At 44.4% G+C, this 23,644-nt stretch overlaps 2 non-coding genes across 2 annotated transcripts; both read left to right on the top strand.

The window, feature by feature from the left end:
- The first annotated feature begins 6,060 nt into the window (after nucleotides 1-6,060).
- Nucleotides 6,061-6,133, top strand: TRNAK-UUU (transfer RNA lysine (anticodon UUU)). The gene has a single exon. It is a non-coding gene; the product is annotated as a tRNA-Lys (tRNA).
- Nucleotides 6,134-11,304: 5,171 nt separating this feature from the next.
- TRNAM-CAU (transfer RNA methionine (anticodon CAU)) lies at nucleotides 11,305-11,376 on the top strand. The gene has a single exon. It is a non-coding gene; the product is annotated as a tRNA-Met (tRNA).
- The last annotated feature ends 12,268 nt before the right edge of the window (nucleotides 11,377-23,644 follow it).

Here is a 23,644-nt window from a genome sequence, read left to right as displayed (position 1 = left end):
ATACAGAATATAGAAAGAACTTCTATGCCTATGACATCTATGAGACAGAACGGGAGACTGGCAGAAAATGTTTAGCCTGAGAGGTCACCAGTGTCTCTTCTGCTTCACTCTGTTGGTTAGAAGCCAGTCAGTATGGCCCCCAGGCAAGGAGAGGGTATTTGGACCACCTCCTGATGACAGGAGTGCCACAGAGTTTGTGGACCTACTTTATTATTATTATTTTTTAAGATTTTATTTATTTATTTGAAAGAGAGAGAGAGCACATGAGAGGGGGGAGGGTCAGAGGGAGAAGCAGACTCCCCAATGAGCAAGGAGCCCAATGCAGGGCTCGATCCCAGGACCCTGGGATCATGACCTGAGCCGAAGGCAGACGCTTAACGACTGAGCCACCCAGGCGCCCCTAAAGATTTATTTATTTATTAGAGAGAGAGAGAGAGTGCGTGCGTGCAGGGTAGGGACAGAGGGAGAGAAACTTCCAGCAGACTCCCTGTTGAGCGGGGAGCCTGTCCCTGGGCTTGATCTCATGACCCATGAAATCATCACCTGAGTCAAAACCAAGAGTCAGACGCTCAACTGACTGAGCCACCCAGGCGCCCCTGTGGACATACTTTAAAACAACTACAGCAAGCAACCTTATTAGAAATTAGGAAAATGCAAACCAACCCTGTAATTAGATGCTACTGATCTTCCACCAAAATTGCTAAAATTAAAAAGACAAGAAGTACTCATTATTGGCAAGGATGCTAAGTAATAACGTTCATCACTACTGTTGATTGTCTAAACTGATAGAAATACTGTGGAAGTCAGTTGGACTTTAGTAAGTTAAAGATGTACATACCCTATTATCCTAGATCTCAACCCAAGAGAAACACGTGCGCAGGTACAGCAGGAGGTCTGTAGGAGAATTTTCACACTGGTGGTGTCTGTAGAGCCAAGAATCAGAAACAACTGGAGTGAACATTTGCACTAACTTGGATAAACAGTGTCGAATACTATTCAGCAGTTGGCAACAGATCAGAGCTACAGAAAACAATATGGATGAACCTTACAAACACAATTTTGTGAGAGGAAGATACAAAGGAAGCATTTAGTCTGATGATGCTTACGTAAGTTTCAAAACGAGACAAAATTGGGCTGTATTGTTTAGGGATATATGTGTACATGGTGAAACGTATGAAGAATGTAAATATAGGGCACCTGGGTGGCTCAGTCAGTTAAGCGTCTGCCTTCGGCTCAGGTCACGATCCCAGGGTCCTGGAATCGAGCCCCGCATCGGGCTCCCTGCTCGGCGGGAAGCCTGCTTCTCCCTCTCCTGCTCTCCCTGCTTGTGCTCTCTCTCTTTCTGACAAATAAATAAAATCTTTAAAAAAATGTAAATACACAGTTACTGTAAAAGTCAGGACTGGGTTTTTCTGGGGGCGTAAGGAGAGCATGGAGGACAGAGGGTTAAAGGGAAGGGACACACACAGCTTCCTGGGTGCCAACAAGGCCCTGATCACCGTCCCAAGTGATGGTTAGATGTTAGCTTTGTGATTACTTGTTAAGCTGCAGGTGTAGATTTTATTTACCTCCCTGTGTGTTATATTTCACAATAAAAATACAAAACAGAACAAAGAGACACAAGGAAGCTTCCTCTGTACGAACATGTAAAGCTTTCCAACCTATATTGTGAAGTATCAAAAGCAAGGCCCAGAACAAATGAATATATTTACAGGAAAGTGGATAAATTCCAGAAGGATAGGTAAGAAATGAAGAACAGTAGAACCAATGGAGGATGGAGGACAAAGTAGGAACCAGGTAGGTAGGTGACAAGGGAAACATCAGTGCATAATCATTTTGAACTCTGTGAGTCCACCACTATTTCAAAATACCAAACAAGCAAATGAGTAAAATCTCTCAAAGCAGTATTCAGAAGACTCCCAGGAACATGTGTCTTCCTTAGGACAGTTTCCCACGCCTTTGAGCCGCACGCATTATATCCTCACCCTTAGGCACCAGTGGCTCAGGAGTCAGGGTTTAGTCCTGGGCAGCCTAAAGGTTTGGGAAGGAGAACTAATGATGAGAGAGATGAACGTGGGCAGCTCTGCAGAGGGGACTGGAGTCTCAGGTGCTCAGTCCCAGGCGAGCTTTAACTCCCTCCGGCGCGGGCACCGGCCAGCATGCCAGACCACGTGGTCAGGCAGAGGACCCATGGTCAGCCGCTCAGGTTTATACACCCGACCAGGAGCAGTAGAAACAGAATCAGGAACACTTTACCTATGAAAAGCCCATTCCTGTCCCTGTTTGGGGTTAAACTCTTTAAATTTGCTTACACATCCTCCCGCAGAAGACTCATTTACTGAGTGTTTCCTGTGTAGGTGGCAGGCCATTCATTTGGCCTTTACTCAACAAACTGTCAGTGAGTAGCTGCCATACGACATGTATTCCTCTAGACACCGGGACGATAGCTGTGAACAAAATGGGCAAAAATCTCTGTCTTCATGGAATTTGCGTTCTAATGGGAAATTTAGACGAATGAAAAATATATAACTGGTAATAAAAAATAAAGCAGGAAGATAATAGGGATGACTCCTTAAAAAGTGTTTTGAAATTTTAAATGTGTTGAACAGGTAAGATTTCCCTGAGAAGTTGGTATTTGAGCAAAACCCTAAAGGACAGGAGGAAAGGAGTTAGGCACATATTCGGGGTGGGGGGAGAGTTTCCAGGCAGAGCACACAGAGAGGACAAAGGCCTGAGGCTGGGGTTAGACCAGACTTGTGCCTGAGTGTCAGCAGGAGACTGTGCAGCTGGGGATGGGGGGCCCAGGGAGGGGGAGGAGGGACCAGGGGATGACTGCACGGGTCACTAGAAGCACTTCAGCTTTCATCCTGGAACCAGAGGGGAGTCCTTGGAGAGTTGTGCATTAATTCTTTGTTTAGAATAGACAGGAAGGGGGGCAAAGAGAAATAGAAACAGGGAGAGCACTGGAGAGTCTCTTGCAAACATCCAGGCAAGAGGTGATGGTAGATTTTGAGTGTGACAGCAACGGAAGGAGTAAGAAACGGTTGGATAATGGATACTTTTTTTTTTTTTTAAAATTTTTTTTTTTTTTTTTGAAGGACAGAGAGAAGAAGTAGAGAAGAAGATGAGATGGGGGGGGGGTCGGAGGGAGAAGCAGACTCCCTGCCGAGCAGGGAGCCCGATGTGGGACTCGATCCCGGACTCCAGGATCATGACCTGAGCCGAAGGCAGTTGCTTAACCAACTGAGCCACCCAGGCGCCCGGATAATGGATACATTTTGAGAGTGGAACTGAGAGATGGGATCTAGGATCTGGGCCAAAGAGCATCCACAGCTGGAGCAGCTGTTTATGGGGATGGGGAAGATGGGTGACGAGCCAGGTTGGGGGAAGACCGGGAGTTCGGGTTTTGACAATGTTGGGTATAAAATACCCGTGGAGGAATCCGGGGTATATTCCAGGAGCTTCAAAAACCAGTCTTGAGGAGTCAGCAAAAGCTTCCAGAAGGAGGTAATGGGTAGCGTCCGAATTGAGATCCAAAGAACAAGCAGGGGATGGCAAATGGAGAAAGGGGCAGGAATTCGAGGGTAGCGGCCCCTGCGAAGTGGAAAAGCACGAGAGGACACGAGACAACAGGAATCTCACGGTCCCTGTGCGCCCCCGCCCCTCGGTCACGCTCTCCGGTCCGAGGACTGGGGAAGTTGCAGTGGAGGGGTTTAGAACCCGGGTTGGGTGGGCAGTACTTTGATGGCCCCCGGTCCCCTGTGCGCGGAGTGAAGTTCCCGCGGGGCGCGCGGCGGTGTGGTTGCTGGACCCCCGCGCGCACGGGCCCCCGCTCCCGCAGCTCCGGTGGACAGACTGCCAAGAGCCTGAGCCCGCAGATAGGCCCAGAAAACGGAAGTCCGTCCAAACACAGGAACTCCTGGTCCTTGTCAAAACGGATCCAAACTTACCCAATCAGAAACGGAATTCTGGAAGTCTGGCTGCCTTTGCGGGCAAAAGAAAAGCCTCTTGGCGACTGATTTTCGACGGCAGCTGGTGGCGACCTTCCCGCCCCGAGGCCGCCGTGCTGATGCCACAGCCCCCGGCTCCTCCCCAGCGCGGGGGTCCGCGGGCCGCGCCCCACCGCCTCCCTTGCGGCTCCTCCCCGGGGCCGCACAAGCTTCGGGGAAGCGGGCTGGGCAGCCGCGTCCTGGGCGGATCCGGAGGGCATGCACTTGGAGGAGCTGTTGGAACCACCTGCTTCTCAAGGGGACCGGGTGGAAAGTCAGGCTGAGAAAAGGGAGGAAGGACGAAGGAAAAAGACGCGGGGAAAGAAATGAAACCGTTTCCATATGGGAAAAACTAATTGTGACACTGGAATTGCTATGTTAGCGAGGATGCACCCGCTCGTAAGCGGTGGCGCCGCGGCGGTCCTGAGATCGACAAGTCGAAGCCATCCTCGACTGTGAGTTTTATAAGCAACTCCTGCTGAACTGTATCCAAACAGTTTAACTAAATCTACTTCTAGAGCTTTCATATTTAGTTAAATACGACCGTAGAAAATTCGCCTTCTGAGAATCAGTCTGCCAGGGAAATACAGCCCTAAGTCCCACGTTCCACCCTCCTCGGAAAAATCCCGCCCTTCTGCTGGTAAATTAAGACATTGCTGTAAACGAAGACTCATCTGACTGTGGCACATTGTCCTGGATTTGTGAAAACGCTCTCCTTGCGGATTCCCAGAGTGGGAACAATTGGAAATACTGAGTCAGAGATGCCTCCTTCAGTTGAGGTGGTCTCTTACGGGATTTCACTGGGGGGGCCCTAAGCGGGGGGGGGGGGGGGGTAACAAATTCCACATTCACATCCATTACATCTTCCAGTGAAGGGGGTTTTCAAATTATCTATTATTTTGCACTATAAGTAGATGTAAATATAACCCAGTCCACAAGAAGTATTTTTAACATAGATTTGGGGTCACAGGAAATAACGTCAGATTTCAGTGTTTATACTTGTATTTGGTACCTAGAAGCATGGTAGGAAGATCAAGAAAGACCAGATACAAAATGATGGTATTGGGATAAAAAAAAAATGTGGGAGACACGGAATGGAAATAACGATTTCAAGGAGATAAAGATCAATGTAAAATCTTCCACAGAAGATTAAAGAAGGGGTCTCTGTCTCTGTCTCCCTCTCTCTCTCAAGGGATATTGCTAAGTGTTAAATTACTAAACTTTTTAGATTCCTTTGATACAAGTCACAAGACATTTCAGAAAAATTTGAACATATGGAGAAAAATGCTACATGTCCAGTGAAAAACAGCCAAGTTGTCAAAATTATTTTTTTAACTTTATTTATTTATTTGAGAGAGAGAGAGCATGAGAGGGGGGAGGGCCAGAGGGAGAAGCAGCCTCCCTGCTCAGGGGGGAGCCCAATGTGGGACTTGATCCCAGGACTCCAGGATCACCTGAGCCAAAGGCAGTCACTTAACCAACTGAGCCACCTAGGTGCCCTGAGTTGTCAAGGTTCTTTTAGAGGTTAAGAACATTAGGGAAGTGCACAACATAGGGCCACTCAGTCACCAGACATTTCCCCTCCTTTTTAATGACTTGCTTTTTTCTTGCACCAAGAAAAAGATTGGTAGATGTTACCAAATTTGGCAGATTCTTACCATTGTTCTCCATTGGTTGCTTTTTTTTTCTTCTCTTGTTTTTTTTTTTATTATTTATTTATATTTTTATTGTTTCTTTGTTCTTCTTTGTGTCCTTTTTGGTTATTTCTTGGTGCCCAGTAAATAAGAGCTGACAGATTTCACTAAGCATTCCGTAAATATTTATTGGGAACAATCTGTTGGTTTCTTTTGTTTATTTTCCCTTTCTACAAGTGTACCCAAATGAGGATTGTTTTCTTGATGCCATTTACATTCCTTCTCTACCTACCTACAGAAAACATAAACAAGTGCTGGGTGAATTGACTATAGAGGTTAAATACCTGTTCAGTTGCCCTTCCTGAATGCAAGAATGAATCTACCACACTATTAAGCTTGATCCTATTTATGTGTATGGATAAGACAACCTTCCCAGAGCCTGGGTAGCTCAGTTGGTAGAGCATCAGACTTTTAATCTGAGGGTCCAGGGTTCAAGTCCCTGTCCAGGCAATATGGTCTTTGCTTTCCCTGGGTCTGAGGGTCCCTAGGTTTTGTCCTTCGAGGAAGGAAATTTGGGTTCCACTTTGACTTTTACCCGTTTATAGAGTGAGAAAACACCAAAGAGTCAGTTACCTTCAACCTTAACCAAAGTAGCTGAGATTTGCTATTCTCTTCCAAGCAGGAGAGGACTTTAGCGCTTTTTAATAGAGATTTCCCCAGGAGCACAGTACAAAAGGCTTACAGCCCAAGGAGTATAAGAAAGCTATCCCGCTAGACTAGGGTGTTCTAGAAAAGGAACTGGATATGATATTTATTGAGTAAAGTGTTCACTGTGTCAAAACCCAGGATCTTTAGATTTTCCGTCCTTCACACTCACAACTGAGCTACTTGGCAGATGGGGAGAGCTCTCTGCCAAGTCCTGGTGATGTCACATTCTAATATAAGACAAATGGTGCTGCGTTACTTGACAGATACTGCAGTAAGGTCTCAGGTGAAATACTCGTCCTCCCCAGAAACACAGGGACTCTTTGCCGTTCATTTCCGCAATTCTGGCCAATTGTGAGTTGATGGTGCAGTTGACTGCTCAGTGGATTGTATTTTTCTCTAGAAACACACATTTCCCCTCCCTCTCTGTCTTAGGATTATACTTCCCATTCCCTTTGAAGATGATATGACGGTTTACATAGAAAATCCCAAGGAATCTAAAAACAAACAAAACCCTCCTAGAACAAATATGTATGTTCAGCAAAGTCACAAAATACAAGATCAAAATACAAAAATCAACTGTATTTCTAGACACTAGCAATAAACATGTGGGCACCAGAACTAAAATACAGTATCACTTACATCACTTAAAAAAATAACTTAGATGCAAATCTACCAGAACATGGACATGCTGAAAAATACAAAACTACAAAAGGCTGATGAAAGAAATCAAGGACCTAAATAAATAGAGAGATATTCTGTGTCCACTGATTGGAAGACTCGGACATGTCAAGTCTTCTCAAAGTTATATAGAGGTTTAACATAATTTCTATAAAAATTCAGTGAGTTATTTTTGTAGATATGAACATGACCATTCTAAAATTTATATGGAAAGGCAAATGAGTTAGAATAACTAAAACAAATTTTGAGAAAAAGAGAAATAAAGTGGAAGAAATCACTCTTATTATTTCAAGACATTTGACAGCCACAGTAATAAAGACTGCACGTTATTGGCAGAGGGCTAGACATATAAGTCACTGAGACAGCACAGAGAACCCATAAATCACCACATACAAGTACAGCTAAGCTATTTTTGACAAAAGTACAAAAGCAATTTAGTAGAGGAAGGAAAGTCTTAGTTTTTTTTAAAAAAGTAGTGTTGGAGAAATTTGATATCCTTAGGCAAAAAAAAAAAAAAGCACTAATCTCAACCTAAACCTCACACTGTATTAAAAAATTAACTGGAAATGATAGAGATTGAAAGTAAAACATAAACGTATAAAACTTTTAGGAAAAAATAAGAAAATTTGGAGGACCTCAGGCTTGGAGACTTTTAGACATGACACCAAAAACACACCCATAAAAGATAAATTCAACCAAATGAATTTCATTAAAACTAAAAGCTTTTGCTCTGCAAAGGACCTTCCTAAGAGGATAAAAAAGTAACTTACAGATGGGAGGAAATGTTTGCAAACCACATATCTGGCAAAGGACTCCTATCTAGAATATACAAAGAATCCTCAAAACTCAACATTAAAACAACAATCAATTAGAAAATGGGCAAAAGACATGAAGAGACATTTCACCAGAGGATGTACAAATGGCACATGAAAAGATGTTCAATATCACTAGTTGAGTAGGAAATGTGAATTAAGACCATGATGAGGTATCACTGCACATCTGTTAGAAGAGTTAAAGGAACAAATTTTATCTGACGCTGCCTTTGGCTGGCAAGGACACAGAGACACTCCATCTGTCACCCATGGCTGATGGGAATGGGAGATGGGAAAGCAGTTTGGCAGTTTCTTAAAGAAACGACACATAACACTCACTATACAATCCGGGAATTCCATTCCCAGGCATCTATCCCAGAACAATGAAAACTTAGGTCCACGCAAAAACCGTACACTATTCTTCAGAGAAGCCTTATTTGTAATTGCCCAAACCGGAAACAACCATCGGGTTTCTCAGTGGGTGATTGCTTAAACCAATTGTGGTACATCTATTCTATGGAATACAGCTCAGCAGTAAAAAACATGAATGAACTACCAATACATGCAATAATTTAGATAGATCTCACGGGCACTGTGCGAGATGAAAAAAAGCCAATCTTAAAAGGTCACATACTTTTTGATCTCACATATATATCAGTCTCAAAATGACATTACAGAGATGAAAAACAGATTGGTGGGACCAGGAGTTAAGGATGGTGGGGAGTGGCAGGTGGGCATAAGTATAGAGAGAGCACGAGAGAGATCTTTGTGGTAATGCAATGGTTCTGTATCTGGGTTGCAGCGGTGGTGACACAAATCTACACATACAACAAAATAACAGAATGATAGAACTATACACACACACAGCAACGGAAGGTGAGAATCACTCATCCTAGGAAAAATGTAAGGGGAACTTAATATCCAAGTATCTTTGAGGTATTCACAGAAAATGGAGGGCAGGTGGCATCTCCCCAAAGCCTTTGGATTTATTCGTCCTGCCATTTGAACAAAAGCCTGAAGGTGTGGGGGGTGGGCGTAAATCCTATAGAGATATGAGGTAAGAATTCTTCACGTAGAGGGAACCACCAGAACAATAGGTTGGATGCAAGAGTCCTTCAGCAGATGACGGGGAAAAGAAACCACCTCACAGATGTAGGACAGAGGTGGGAAAACCTGAATCACAGAGGACTTCTCTAGAATGTGTAATATTCCTTCACGCACTGCAGGAATAAACACACAGGGAGGCACACGGAATATAGAAGCTGAGAGAGTTAACGTGTTCACTGTGCAATTCCAAAAAGAAAAGCTGGGGGAACTGGAACCTTTTCCTTAACTCTTTGACTGCTGGTCCCACCCTCAGGAAAAGGTCACTGTCTTCCACTCCGTTATCTGGCCCCAGAGAGAAAAGCCATTTCTAATACCATTATCTAGGTGACAGTGTTTTTCAATCCATCTTGTGTCTCAGAAGTGAATGAGCCTAGTCAATATTTTTTTAAAAAAACCAAGACTGGTATTTTAAGAAATGAAATAGAATATAATAGGAATAGGAAATATCAGAATAAATCCCAAGTAGTAAAATATTGTTTGGTGGAGTTCGGTTTTTCTCTCTCTCTAGATAGATAAATTCAGTTAGATATACTCTCTGTATAGACACATATTTGTTTGCATACTGTATTGAGTTGTGATTTAAAATGTATTTCTGATTCCAGGTTGCAGTCAGAAATTTTCAAGAAAACTGCTTTTTGGGAGAATACAAGCATCTTTTGAAGATGGCAGCATCTCCTTGGGATGACGAAGATCTAGGAGGCTAAAAGCCCGAAAGGAATCATCACGTTTCACTTTTCTCGGACGTAGAGTATCCCTGGGGGGCTTAAGAGGAACAGGTAGCCTGCGGTCTGGTTCCTGTCTCTGGGCTCCTTCCTCCCTCACGTGAAGTCTGGGAAAACAAATCTGAAATTCAAGACCACCCTTGTCCTGAGGAAATCTCGGCCGAACGGAAACTCCATCCCACCTGGACTGCCTTAAGAAGGCTCGAATTAAAGGCCGTTTGAAGTAAGAGAGTGTCCCCGGAAGCGAGGGAAACCTGAAATTGGCCGGAAGGTGACTAGCGATATTTCTCCGTCGGTCTCCGCGAGGGGACACTGGTGTCAGGGAGTTGCCGAGGCCGCGGCCCGAGCTGCAGGAGCGGGGCGAGCAAGGGGTGCGCACCCCCGCTCTGCCCCGGGAAGGGCTGTGCGCAACCTTCCCCGCCGGCTGGGTTGTGCTGTGCGCGCCCCAGCTCTGCCCGCGAAGGGCCGCCCTCCCCCTCCCCCGCCGGCCCCCGCCGGGTTGTGCTGTGCGCGCCCCAGCCCCGCCCGCGGCGGCCCGCCCCCCCCCCCCCGCCGGCCCCCGCCGGGTTGTGCTGTGCGCGCCCGGGCAAGGACCGCGGGCTCCCCGGCTCTGCCCCGGGCAAGGACCGCGTGCGCACCAGCTCTGACCAGGGAAGGGCCGTGCGCAACCTCCGCCGGCTGGGTTGTGCGGTGCGCGGCCCGGCTCTGTCTCGGGAAGGGCTTTGCGCGCGGCGGGGAATGGGAGAAGGATCCTGGGCTGGGCGGGCCGCTGCGCTCGTCACTCCTCCGCAAAGGTAAACAGTGCTGAGGCCGCTCTTTCGGTGTAGATGCGGACGGGGAAATGGAGTAAGGGGAGATACCGGCGTGCGAGCCCCGGCCTAGCCGTGTGATCGAGCGAGCTCATGAACGCGCGTCATCTAGAAGCTGACATTAGTAAAGATACGAGGTTTACCGCTGTGCACCCGGGCCCTAGGACCTGGCGTCCTCGGAGAGGCAGCGACAAACGGGGGCTGGTGTTCGGGGCCGTCCTAACAAGGTGTGTTTGGAAGCCCCTATCTTTATTAGTTTCTCATTTTTAGTTCCTCTGTGTGTGTGTCACAACGCCTCCAAACGAGATCCAGTCGAAATTGTGGCCGCCATGTAATCATTTGAGCAGTAAGTTGGGTTTATTCCCCCTTTCCCGGGCGCATTGTGAAAATCCTTGTGAAAATCTGCGCCCTTGCAAGCAAATAAACTTTTTCATCCAAACGATCGTCTTTGAGACTTTTGGAGACAAAACAAGCGCGGCGGTCAGCAGGATTCCTCTCACTGATGGTGGTTCAGGGTCCGCTCCGGATCCTCAGATTCCGCCCGAAAAGGCTCCACCCGGTTTTGCTGGGCGCGCTCTTCCTCAGCTCTCTGAGCAAAGAGCGGCTCCAGAAAAACAAATAAAATTAAGGGGGAAAAAAAAAAATTCCCGAGCTTGGACGCTCTTTTGGCAGGTTGGAAAAGGGCAGCCCCGGAAGGGTCGGCCCTTAGCCACCTGGTCGTGGGAGAGCTACTCTCCGAAAAACCCATCAGAAGGGAAGGAATTAAGAAAAAAGAGGATCATTTTCTCAGCGTGGAAAAGGTGATCTTAATCATTAATAGACACAGGAGAAAAGCGAGGCCAACAAGCAGAGTGGCGCAGCGGGAGCGTGCTGGGCCCATAACCCAGAGGTCGATGGATCGAAACCATCCTCTGCTAGGAAGCAGTTTTTGCTTGCTTCCCTCTTGCTAAGTTTTACTCATTAAGCTAACGAGCCCAAAAGCCTAAACTAGTTTTTAGATCTTTCATGTCCTCCTCTAATTTGGATTCCTCTTCCCCAGCCTTCTTTGAAATCATGCTGTCTCCCAGTAGACAATTCTCAAAAGCTTCCACCTACCTGAAGTTCGGGGAATTGTAAAATCCCTTCCATCCAGGGTGCCCAATAAAAGAGCAATTGGAAATATTCCTTCAGTTGAGGTGGTCTTATATGCTGTAGGGGATTTCATGGAGGAGGTGACAAACTCCAATTTACTTCTGTTGCATATTCCAGTAAAGGGGTTTTCAAATTTATTATCTGCTTGTGATGTTTTGTTTGCATTGCATACTACTAGTAATGAAAATATAACTCAAACTAAAAGAATTCATTATAACACAGATTTGTGGTCCCATCAAACAGCAAAATCTCAGATTTCAATATTTACACTTATATTTGGTGCAAACTAGTACAGCAGCATGATCAAAGGACTTTAAGTAAACATACATTATACTGGCATAAAACTCATTCAAGGAGCAAGAGAATCAATATAAAATTTCCAACTGTCATAGAAGGGCATGCTTTTCTATTTTTTCCAGGGGATGTTGGCAGGTATTCAATCACTATGGTTTTTAGATTCCATTTGGTACAATAAAGGAGTGTGATGCTACACTTCAAAAAATACTTAAAAGTTTACAATATACCAGTCATTACAGTCTCTGTGCGTATCTGATGAAAAATGTTAGGTAATGGTTATAAAAGCATATGAGGGTGTTCCAAACTGGTAAAAAAAAAAAAAAATGTTGATTAGAAAAAAATACCCCCACAAGTGAAGAGAAGGGGGGGGCGGGGGGGGGGGGGGGGGTCGTATTTGCTGGGACATTCCCTTCCCTATGAATTGTTGATTTTTTTTTACATCAATAAATATTTGGCAAAACACAGTAATTCCAACTATTGCTCTCCACTGATTGCTTTCCACTTTTCCTGCTTTGTCATTAGTTTTGTTTTTCTTAGTCATCAAAAGGTGGCCAGTGAGCATATTAAGTATTAGTAAGTATTTATGGAAGACAATCAGTTGGTTCCACTTTTCGAGTCCCACTCTTACAAACCGAAGGTAAATAAATAAGGATTATTGTGTTGATGCTATTTACACCCCTTCTATCTAAGCCAGTATGGTTTGTTTGTTTTTAAAGATTTTATTTATTTATTTGACAGAGAGAGAGAATAGGCAGAGAGGCAGGCAGAAGGAGAGGGAGAAGCAGACTCCCCTCTGAGCAGGGAGCCCGATACGGGACTCGGTCCCAGGACCCTGGGATCATGACCTGAGCCCAAGGCAGTCACTTAACCAACTGAGCCAACCAGGTGCCCTGCTAGTATGGTTTGTTAGACATAGTACAAACATAACAAGTAACAGCTCCCCAGTGAACACCAAGTAGCACTCAGAATACGTGACTACACTTCTGTTCAGTGAATCGGCCCCATGGACTTGGAACTATTTCTTCAGCTGTCTTCCCTGAGTCCAAGAGTGTATCTACAATACTAATCATCAGCAGTGATGTTCGCTAAAACCATCTGTGTAGACAAATAAAAGCTACTTCCTGGGGCCTATGTGGCTTGGCTGGTGGAGCAAGAGACATTAATTCTAGAGTCAAGGGTCCAAAGCCTCCTGCAGGGGTGACAGCATTTTCTCCTTTGGTGCACAGTTTCCTTTCTTTGTTCTTCAAGGGACGGATCCAAGGAACTATACCAGAGTTACCTTACATACACCTAGATATGATTTAAATGTTATATTTTGAGATCTCCGGGGCCTCTTGGGAAATGGTGAGTGTGTTTTGCATATGGAAGAGACATAGACCCTTGGTGGCCAGAGGCCAGGCTCTGGAGGCAGCCTCTAAGGTAACCTCAAGTGATCTTTACCTCTTGATGTTCATGCCCTTGCATAGCTCCCCACGTCACTGTATCAGGGCTGGTCTTTTGTGACCGAACTTACGTGATGGATCTGGCTCTCTGGGAAGGCAGTTGCTAAGTCATGGCAGCCCTATGAAGACGCCCCCCAGGGGGAGGAAGGGAGTCTTCCTGCCTGCACCTACTGAGCACGTGGCTCGGGATCCTCCAGCCACAGGCAAACGTTCAGATGACTCGAGCTCCAGCTGTCGTCTTGTTTGCAACCTCATGAGAGACCCTGAGCTGCAACTACCCAGGTAAGACACTCCTAAATCTCTGACCTATAGATACCACGAGATAATAAATCGCTGTCTTTTTTTTTTTAAGCCACTGAATTTGGAGTTACTTGTTACAGTAATAGATGAGTAATACAAACCTCAAACTAAGTTTATGACTTAGGGCTCCCTGAACTCCTCAGGAAATGCATCTAGGATGCCTCTCTACTTAGAGGTCCACTGTGGGGCTCTGGCTTCTCAGCAGTGGGGATGTTTTCCATTTCTTTTACTCCACAGCTTTCCTAAGGGACAAGATCATTTTTTCCTGCATTCACTGGGAGTGAGGGTTGAGTTTTCTCTCTAGGTCATCATTAATCTGAGTATATACCGGGGGGGGGCACGTGATAATATAGGGTTTTCTCCATTTTGAGCAGATTCCAATGACTTCGCTCTGCCTCAGTGTAGAAGTTGCTAAAATAGAAGCACAATTTTGCGTCTACGAGTAAGCGCTCTAGAGAGCAAAAGCAAGGGGGTGCCATCATGCTGTGGTGTGTTCTCTTTTCCTTCTAGATCTTTTTTCTACATGTCCCTCAAGTCTCTTTAATGTTATTAATGGTCATCTTCTAAAATGAACTCCTTTCTTTTCTTTTTTACATTTATTTAAGTCATCTCTACACCCAACATGGGGCTTGAACTCATGACCCCAAGATCAAGAGCCACATGCTCTTCCAACTGAGCCAGCCAGGCACCCCTCTAGAGTAACTCTTAAAGAATTGATTTATAACATACATACTGACTTATAACATCCTTAAACTTTTAAAGAATGGATTTATAACTCTTTGAAGCACACAAATCATAAGGATGTAGGTCAAAAAATTTTCACACAGAAAACAAGCAAGTAAGCTCCCCATCTAGTTCAAGAAATGAGGTATTGCCAGCACCTCAGAGACAACCACTGTCTACCTGTCAGTCACTTTTCCCTGAAAAGTAACCACCATCCTCACTTCTTTTTGTTTTGTTGGGTAGGCCCCGTGCATGGAGCCCAACGCAGGGTTTGAACTCATGACCCTGAATTTGATTTCTAACCATGTAGTTACATTTTTTAATTTGTACTACATCAGAATTTTTTACAGATAAAATTTTCTGTTTTTAGAATTTATATGTACGTTATATTGTATGTATTCATCTACAATGTGCTCTTTTATTCTTGACGAGACTTTCATAGATTGACTCTAAATGGATTAATATTTCCCAAATTTTTATCTAGGGGTAATCAGGACTACTGTCTATACTCATAAGGATTCTAAAACCATGCTCCCCCGCAATTAAAATAATTTTTATCAAGTATTTTTTAGATGCAATAGAAATCTCCATTATGAGCAAGGGGAAATGATCATATCTGAAATGGCACAGGTAGATCGGGAAACTCTATTATCATATTTAATCAGCACCAGGGCAAGATGAAAGAAAACTAGTGATGGTTCTCCAGCATCAGGTTTTTCTCATATACAGAATTCATATGAATGGAAAGACCCAAGTTAGTCCCATAGAAGAAAACAAAGCAGCTCACTAGCAAGAGGATAGTATGGGTGGCTGTTGTCTCGGGAGAAGATTGTAGAGAGAGGCTGGGACTGTGGATATGCATGGGTGTCTTGTGATGCCTGAAGAGGACAATCACCATGTGGAAACCGGTCCAAATCATGAAGAACAAAAAGAAGGAATCTAGCATAAACACGACACTTTGAAATAACACTGCATAATGGTTATGTGAACCGTCTTGTTTTATAGAACCTCAGACAATACATGAGTCCAACTTCAGTGGAACTGTTGGTGGCAGGAGTGCTTATGATCACGCACGTGTTCATTAGCACACTGCTTATCCAGGAATAAATCAACAAGGGCAGAATGTGTGTGAAGATTCTGGGCTTGAGCCATGCCCACTTGGAATGAGCAGGACTGATAATAATGGCCTGAGATGTACTTAGCAGCGAAGAAGTGCAAATACAAGCACCCAGTGTCACTCTAAAAGTGTATAGCACTGCTTTACAACCAATATCCTCCAAAATATTTCTAATTCCAAAGGATGTCACTATCTATGGGATGCCCCTGAAGGTAGCTGTGATTAACACTGGCCAAAGTTAGGTGAATGTGAATCCTATCTAAGGGCTTTTTCTGATGAGGTTGAATGAATAAGATATACATATATATAATGAATGGCAATAAGTTGTCCATGAACCCAAGGCCAATTTGGACAATCCTGTCATGTTTAGGAACTTGCAGTGATTCATTATTACCTGAATGATGGCTTCTGCCCAAGACCTTCCTCCTGAGTTCCAGAACTACTGACCACATACACACACTCACACACATTTCCCAAACTCTACTCATGATTTAAGACTCCAAATTTGTTGCTCCTCTCTCAGGCAGCAGCATTCATTGAGTTTCGAGCTGAAAGTAGTATCATTTTAGTATTTTCTACAACTTTCACTTCCCTAGTCAAAGAAATGTCATACCGATTCTAGTCCCCACATGTAAGCACTATATCCCTCCTTCCCTGGCTCATTCTTCCACATTTATTTTTTTAAAAGATTTTGTTTATTTGAGACACAGAGAGAGAGCACAAGTGGAGGGGAGAAGCAGACTCCCCGCTGAGCAGGGAGCCCAACATGGGGCTCCATCCGAGGACCCTGAGATCCTGACCTGAGCCAAAGGCAGACCCTTAACTGGCTGAGCCACCCAGGCGCCCCATCCCCATTTATTTTTTAATTCATGCCTCGAAAATCTCTTTTGTGGTGCACTGAGATGCATTTATAATTAGTTCAATTTTCTTGTTCAACTTTGCCATTCAACTCATCTACTATGTGGAAGATAATTATGTTTGATTGTGTCATATCCTTGCTTAAAACTAATCCAGAATAACACGAAAAAGGGGTGGGGAGAGAAAAACAAATAACAACGGGGACAAACAGAAAAACCGCAAGACGGTAGACTTAAATCCACCTAAATTACAAATTACATAAATCAAATATAAGTAGGCTAACCATAACAATTAAAAAGCTGAATGTTGTCAGACAGGATTAAAAAAAAAAAAAAAAAAAGCAAGAGTCAATTATAACCTGCCTGCAAGAAATGTTCTTTACAGATAAACAGGCAGGAGTGACATCATGGAAATGTCAGAGTTGGGGGCTCCGAATATCACTTCCTCCACGGTAGCAACCACGGAGTTGGCAACAACGAACAGAATCAACGTTTTTGGAAGTCCGAGATCTAGCAGAAAACTTACAGGAACCAGGGGCGTGCTTAATGAGAAAAAGAGGACTTGATTTTGGTAAGAAAGTCTTATGGCCCTTCTGCCTACCCACCTACCATCCAGCCGTCCCTAGCTCCGTGGTGGCCGTGGAGACCATGATCTCTATTCCTGGAGTGGCTGGTTGAAAGGAAGGGGAAGGCAATACAGACAGCGTGCTTAAAATAAAGTTTGTGGTCTTGTGTTTTGACCTCGTTCTGTGGTTCTCCGAGAGAACGGTGCGGAGACCTTTGTTTGCAACCAACCCCTCAAGATGGAGCACCACTCTGGATGGCATCTGTTGAAAGCATTTAAAAAATACACACTAGCTAAGGCTGCTTGGAGAAAGCGATGGCCCACGGGACACGCAGAGGACAGATCCTAAAACCTAAGGAGGAGGGGAGCATTCCCAGGGACAGAGCTCTGAGGGGCTACCACATGAGGTGGGGTGGTTGATTTTATGTGCTATCTTGCCGAGGCTGTCTGTATCCAGGTGTTTGGTCAAACGCCAGTCTGGATATTACTTGAAGGTATTTTTTAGATGAGATTAATATTTAAATCGGTAATTTTGAGCAAACCAGAATACCCTACATAATGTGGTGGGTGTCACCCAATCAGTAAAGAAATTCTGCCTCCAGCCTGCCTTGGGACCAGAACTGTAAAGATCTGCTCTTCCCTGGGTCTCCAGCCCAGCGGGCGGCCGGCCAGTCCCCACAACGGGGTGAGCCAATTCCTTCAAATCTCTCCCTGTGTCTCTCTCTCTGTCTCTGTCTCTCTCTCCACATCCCGTTTGTTCTGTTTCTCTGGCGGACCCTGACTTACCCTACAAAGACAAGCTTAGGATGAACAAAGTAACAAAATAATATGAAAACAGGGGTGTGTCAAACAGCAAAAGGTCTGCATTAAGGTGGTCTAAAACATGAAAGACAAGTATCGAAAACAAAGAAAAATTAAGTCAAGAGGCAAGGAGTAAAGATATAGAATTAAAAAAGAATACCTGAATTTCTAGACAAATATATATAGCTAAATAGTAAAAATTTACAGATGAAAAGCATTATTAAAATAAAACTGGAAATCCTGTTTAACACACAAGGATTAAAAAGTAATATAAAACATTTAATAAGAGGATGAGCATACATAAAGAGGGAGAAGAAGAAATTGAGGAGGATGAGTGGAAAGAGTAAAAATGAAGAAAGAGAAAAAGAAATGAAACATGTAAATCCGTGAAGGAAAAGTGTAAAATAAGAAATAGACAGGGCGCCTGGGTGGCTCAGTCGGTCAAGCGTCTGCCTTCGGCTCAGGTCGTGACCCCAGGGTCCTGGGATCGAGTCCCGCATCGGGCTCCCTGCTCCTTGGGAGCCTGCTTCTCCCTCTGCCTCTCTCTGTCTCTCGTGAATAAATAAATAAAATCATAAAAAATAAAATAAAATCTCATAAAAAAAAGAAATAGACTCTATAGTAATGGGAGAAATGATGCTCAAAAACAATACAGCATGAGGAAAAAGGAGAATGCTGGAATTTTAAGAATTATGTGTAAAAAAGTTTTTAAAGGATATCGGAGGGAAGAAGGATAAAAGCTCCACACACCCACCTGTGAAATCAGGGAGAAGCCGAAGCACGGATGGGATGCCAGAGATCTACTTACAGGAAAAAGGAGGACAGCTCTGTACGTAAGTGGCTGTAAAAACGCATAAAGAAAATACACAAAATATCTGGAAGGTATGCAAAACACCTTAAATGAGAAATAAATGGGTACAGAATAAAGTTGAGCAGAATAGAAGGCAGAGGAAAACAGGAGAAGTTACAACAGAAGGCAGGAGGTGACCCAGGAAAGGAGACGGAGAATCAGATCTTTTAAGAAAGTCACTTAGTGTATGAAGTACAGAGAGGAGAAAGAGCAGAAGAATAAAAGTACTAGAGGGATGTAATGCATGGAATTAAGTAAAGCTTGAGCAAAATGATTAATGCCAAAACAGACTTAAAACGTGAGAAGATAGGGCGCCTGGCTGGCTCAGCTCGTGAAGCCTGCAACTCTTGATCTCAGGGTTGGGAGTTCAAGCCCATGCTGGGTGTGGCAGAGATGACTTAAAATAAATAAAAAATAAATAAGAGAATATTATTTTGAATAAATGAGTAAGATAAAAAATAAAATACAAGGTGAGAGGAATTTTAAAAAGAAATAATGTAAAAGTGGAAAATGAAACTTGAGTATATTTAAACACAGCAAGTGCATTATGAGGATAAGAGATTACTGAAGTACTTAATACGTGTTTAGCACTTATTCTGTATAAAGCAATGTCTTAATGCTTTACAGATACTTAATTTATTTAATTCTCACAAAATCCATTAGATATGTACAATATTTCTTCCTAATTTACAGGCGAAGACCCGAAGAGATTGAGTAACCAGCCCAGAGCCTCCCTGCTAATATGTTGCAGGAACTGAACTGACCCCAGGCAGTCAGCCTCTCGCATCCATCCATCCTGCTAACCACTGCTTGGGGAAGGAAGTAGCAGAAAAGAAAAAGAGAAATAAAGGAAGGGAGAAAAAATAAAGAGAAAACAAAAAGACCAAGAGTCAGTGTTTGGTAACCAAAATTAGTAAGAGGTAACACTGAAATAGCAGGAGAAAAATGTGAGGGTAAAGTACATTAACTTGGGAAAGGAACGAATTGATGAGGGTTGTGCTGGCTAATAAATTTGCAGGGCCCCACGCAAGATGAAAACACAGGGCCTCTCGTGAAAAAGTAATAGGAATTTCGAGATGATGACAGCAAAAGCAATAAGTGAAACACAGGGCTGTCCCCATGAAGCTGGCCCTAAAGAAGAATAAGAAAAGCTTTCAGGAGCCTTAAGCCTCCCTCAAATTCTCAGAGCAGAAGGCTTTGAAGAATACTCAACCAAAGGAGGTTTCCGCTGCCCGTAAATGCAGGCAGGGTGGGCCCAGACTGCACAGCCCACTTAAGAGAGAAGGCTGGTCTTCGTTTCGACTTGTCATCCTCAGTGACCGTGTCTCTGCAGAGAGTGGATTGCCCTGATGTGTCCAGAGAAGCCACAAATCGCTCTCCAGATACCACGTCCTCCTGGCGAATTTAATATAGTCATCAATTAAAATCGCGAACTTAACACCCGGGCGCGCCTTTCAGCACAAATGATGCATATCCTGCTGTATTCTCCGGGGCTGCAGGACTATGACCTGGGAGATGAGTCAGCCGTGAACTTCACTCAGCTGACAGAAAGTGCAACTTTGCTCTTTCGTGGGCCTTCCTGCAGCTTCCCAGGGAATTTTTCTCCCTTGAACACTGCCGTGATAGCAAAACATTTCGAGTGGGTTTGTATTTCTGAAGTTGTCTTAAAAAGGAAGCTGAAATGCTTTAAGTTTTTTTTCCCCATGAGCTAGCCCCCAAATTTTAATAGAATCCCTAGTACCTGTATTGGTTAATATGTACAAGACGCTTTAAGATTTAAAATTTTTTACTGTATTTTAATTGCTTTCAACCACATAAGATTTAATATGATACAGTATATTTCACTGTGCAAATGTGAACGCATACAACTATACACATATTCAACAATGCAATATATAGAAATAAAACAAATACACAGATTTGCACAACATGGCTTTTACAAAATCAAACACCGTCAGTAGCTTTAAAGCCTGTGCTATCTGCCTCCTCAATGTCACCTTTTCTTTCTACCCAGAGGCGTTACTATTTGGGGTTTATCATTCTTCCCCCTCCCTCAGTCCTATCTCAACCACCTTCACCCTCCCTCTCCCCTAGGTCTGCCCTCTGGGCTCTACCGCCCTCCCCTCCCGGAGCGCCAGACTGACTATCTGTCATCTTCCTAGGCAGCACCCCTCCCTGGTCTCTCTCTACGTGGCCCACCCAGCACCACCTCAACGTCGATCTTGTTCCTCTGGAAGAATTTCCAGCCACTATGTGGATTACATCCACATCCCTCACCCCCACTGCCTTGCCACCCAATAGTAGCGGACATAGTAGTAACCCCTGATTGGTTCTTTAAACATATTTGCTGGCAGCTTCCTCAGAACCCATCCGAGTTCACCCCAAGGCCCTGGGCCTAGATCCTGGGGAAGGCTAAGTTATGCAGAAGGGCAGATGGGTAAATTAAGCTACACTAAACTGCTTGTCAATTTTGTGGGCTAAAACTGTTAAAAATTGCCATAATTTCTCGCCTACCTGATAATGGCCCGAATGTGTGCATTACCTGCTTAAATAACCAAATAATTAGCTACCCAGGATTTACATATTATGGCACTATTTTACAAATTGCAAAGCAGTTTGAACCGGAGTGAGCACGGAGTCCAAGCTCCAAGACATTGAAAATTTATTTTAATTGCTTAAATGAGCAGACTTTATTTTTTAATAACAGTTTTAGATCTACAGAAAACCTGAACAGAAAGTACAGGAACTTTCCATATACTTTCTCCTCCCCCCACCTCCACTCCTAGTTCCCCTCTTAGCAACATCTTGCATTGGTGTGGGACATTTGTTACAACAGATGAATCAATATTGATACATTCTTATTAACTAAAGTCCACAGTTTACATTAGGGTTCACTCTTTTGTTGTATACTCTATGGGTTTTGCCAAATTCATAATGTCATCTATCCCCCATTATAGTTTCGTATAGAATAAAATACCCCATGGTCCCCCTCCCCAAAACCTCTGATCTGTTTACTCTCTAGAGCTTCATGTTTTCCAGAATGTCATATAGCTGAAATCACACAGCCTTTTCAGACTGGTTTTGTTCAGGTAGCAATCAATACAGATCTGAGGTTCCTCCCTGTTTTTTCATGACTTGATAGCTCATTTCTGTTTAGTGCTAAGTAATATTCCATTGTATGAATGTGCCACAATTTATCATATTCCTCTATTGAAGTGCTTCCTGGTTGCCTCCAATTCCTGGCAATTATAAATAAAGCTTCTATAAACATTCACGTGCAGGTTTTTGTGTGGACAAAACTTTTCAGCTCATTTAGGTAACTACCTAGCAGTGTGACTGCCAGAGGGCATGGTAAGACTATGTTTTGTTTTGTAAGAAACTGCCGAACTGTCTTCCAAAGTGGCTGCACCATTTTGCATTCCCACCACCAATGAATGAGAGTTCCTGTTGCTGCACATCCTGACTTTTGGTGTCACCAGTGTCCTGGATTATAGCCACTCTCACGTGTGTCCCGGTATCTCACTGATGCTTGATTTCGCAATTCTCTCATGATGTATGATGTCGGGCATTGTTACACATGCATATTTGCCATCCGTATATCTTCCATGGTGACTTACCTATTCAGATCCTTTGCCCATTTCTAAACTAGCTTTTTGAAAACACTCATTGTGAGTTTGGGCAGCTTTATGTATATTTTGGATACCAGTCCTTTATCAGATAGGTTTCGCAAATATTTTCTCTCAGTCTGTGGCTTGTCTTTCCATTCTCTTAACAGTGTCTTTGGCAGAGTGGACGTTTCTAATTTTAACGAAATCCAATTGATCAATTTTTTTCTTCCAACACCAAGATTTTTATGCTCTGTGTCTCCTTACCCGGCAGGGACTTCTAACTCAGGACTACTATTGTCAAGCCATCATGCATAAAGGATGCTCAAAGTAATCTTCCGTTCTCCCCTCTCATTCTCCCAGCACCCCAGCCAGGTGGTACTCAAGGATCAAAGTCCACATCCCTACTTAGGCCTCGTTGCCTGGATTCCTGAACTCTTCCGCTGGCCTCCTTCTTGACTCCTGGCTCCAGACACTGAATTCGAATACATCTTCCTTGCAACCAACTTTTTTTTCCCCTTTTAATCTTTCTTTTTAAAAATGGCAATAGTTTGATTTTTTTTAAATGAGATAGAACCTTGTAGGAAATACGAAACAGTGCAGGAAAACCAAAACGAATTCCATGCAAACCCACTCCAGTACCACACCAGAGATAACCATTAGGTTACTTTGGTCAATATTCTCCCTTCCTCTCTGACCACGTCTCTATCTAAAAATCTATAGCCACATTTTCACACAAGTGAAGCCTAGAATTTAAAATCGTAGGAGGTTAAGAAGAAGCCTTATCTATCATGGACAGAGACAAACAATATATAAAGGTCTGCCTTATCTTTGCTGGAACGACCCAGGCCTCGGGGCGCCCAACAGCGGGGGCGAGGGCAGCCTCGGGTAGCACAAGACTTCGATCCTTTCCTTTGTCCAGAAATCGCTGCCTCTCGGGTCTTCTATTCAGAACCTTGTACTTTTTAACTGAATGGAACAGGGAGAACTTTTCTTTCCCGAGGACACTGAAGTCGCGGGCAGGGGAGACTCCAGGAGGAGATTCATCCACAGAAAGTCACGAAGGACTCGAGAAGGGAAACTGTGGCGCACCCGGGAGCAGAGTGTTCCCTCCAACCTTTCTCTAGTGTCTCCGTCCCGACCCGCTCCTCCCGGGGACTTAAGGCAGCGTCCTAGCCTCGCGGCGCCACGGCCGGCTGCGCCCGAGCCACTCCGCGCTGGGTCCCTCTCCAAGGCCCTCCTGTCGGTCCCGCCCACAACTGAAGGGCGACCGGGGTTCGGACGCGGGGCGGCGACCCAGGACGGGTCCGGGAGGTGGCGGCGTCGGGGGCTCGTCCTCCCGCCCGTCCTACCTGGCGACGAAGAGGTAAGGGCAGCAGGAAAGGAGAGGCGTGGGAAACGCCCGCCGAATCCCCGAATTCAGCGCCCAGGGCTGCTGGCTGCTCGGGGGGGCCCCTGTCGGCTCTCCAGTCCTGCGCACCCCGACCGCCGCCCCCC

Source organism: Callorhinus ursinus, unplaced genomic scaffold (assembly GCF_003265705.2).
Source record: "Callorhinus ursinus isolate GAN/ISIS: 27379988/994484 unplaced genomic scaffold, GSC_fseal_2.0 scaffold129, whole genome shotgun sequence".
Taxonomy (NCBI): domain Eukaryota; kingdom Metazoa; phylum Chordata; class Mammalia; order Carnivora; family Otariidae; genus Callorhinus; species Callorhinus ursinus.
The sequence above is the reverse complement of the archived record's forward strand: the minus strand, read 5'-3'. Positions and strand labels throughout refer to the sequence as shown.